Source organism: Octopus bimaculoides, chromosome 2 (assembly GCF_001194135.2).
Source record: "Octopus bimaculoides isolate UCB-OBI-ISO-001 chromosome 2, ASM119413v2, whole genome shotgun sequence".
NCBI lineage: Eukaryota > Metazoa > Mollusca > Cephalopoda > Octopoda > Octopodidae > Octopus > Octopus bimaculoides.
The window spans coordinates 149,707,183-149,708,850 of record NC_068982.1 but is presented as its reverse complement, the minus strand read 5'-3'; positions in this window follow the sequence as shown (position 1 = coordinate 149,708,850).

The following is a 1,668-nucleotide window of genomic DNA, read 5'->3' as shown; positions in this document are numbered from 1 at the left end:
ACATAAATAAGCACGATTGTTGAAGGTTGTTTGATTTTTTTCTTATCCAATTTTCAAAGGCATGATAAAAACTTACTAATAAATTCTGTTATATCATTGAGCAACTCGGGGTAAATTATGTGATCCGTACGAATAAATACTCATCAGTAATATTGAGTACTTTTTCTGTTACATCTTTCACTTGTCTGTCTGCCATCCTCCTTCTGTCTGTCTGTCTGTCTGTCTGTCTGTCTGTCTGTCTGTCTGTCTCTCTCTCTCTCTCTCTCTCTCTATCTATCTATCTATCTATCTACCTCTGCGTGTGTGTATTTAAAATCCATACGTCCCATTCATTTATCTCATATAATCACTTAAAATATTGTGTTTAACAAAAGCAAAAATAGAAACATTTACTGTGGCGTCTAATCGAAAGGTAAGAGTTTCTTCCCGTTCAGGATTAAATTATTTTCGGAATATTTTCCCATTATGCATCGTTTTGGCTATTTATACCCTGGAAATCCCTAATATCTCCACAACCATTTGTCCGATTTGTGCGAAATTTGTTTTATTCCGTTGGTATTTACATTTCAGGGAAAACTTAATTCATAATATTTTTCCATTATGCACCAGTCTGGCTGGGTAACATTGCAAGTAAGCAAGCAAGATTCAAGCTGACTTTTAATGTAGTATAGATACATTCATGCATACATACATACATACATACATAATTAATGATCAGGAGAACGGAGATTTTTCACATCAATAATTTTATTAAACAGGTATTTACAGCATTGTTTCGTAGACTTGCGCGCGTTTCAGCTGCATTAACTGCACTCTGTTAAGTGCACATTTTGATGTTATTATCGATGCAGTTGAAACGCGCGCAAGTCCACGAAAGAATGCTGTAAATAACTGTTTAATAAAATTATAGCCGTGGAAAATCTCCGTTCTCCTGACCATTATTAATACTATTATTTACTCTACGGAAAGGACATTCGGATTTACCAAGCGTGAATAATTAACGGAGTCAAGTAACTTATTACTAAATCGGGTATCACCAGCACTCACTGTGCTTAGCCAGTATTTAAATCCGATTTAAGAGGAAACACGGTAACCGCCAGGATTATATATCCCTTTGAAACCATTTTTGTAAACACACACACACACACACACACACACACACACACACACACACACACACACACACACACACACACACACACACACACACACACACACACACACACACACACGACGGGTTTCTTTCAGTTTCTGTCTACCAAATCGACTCACAAGGCTTTGGTCGGCCCGAGGCTATAGCAAAAAACACTTGCCTAAAGTGCTTCGCAGTGAGACTGACCCGGGGCTGGGTGGTTGAGAGGCAAGCTTTTTACCACGCACCCAAGCCTGCGCCTATAAAATGATGATCAGTTTTGATCAATTTTCGAACTTTAATGCATTTTCATTAGAGATGTGTGCATCAGTTAGACCATACATTCTTTTATTCTTTTATTTTCTTCAACCAAGCGGCAGCGGCCATGCTGAAGCACCTCCGTGATTTTGTACTTATATATATCATTCTTCTTTGGCTTGTTTCTTCAGGGTGGTAGATTTCGTATCACCACTCCTGCATATGCTTTTTCCTTTGGTTGTTGGCCTATTTGGTGTATGAGGGAATTTGACACTGCT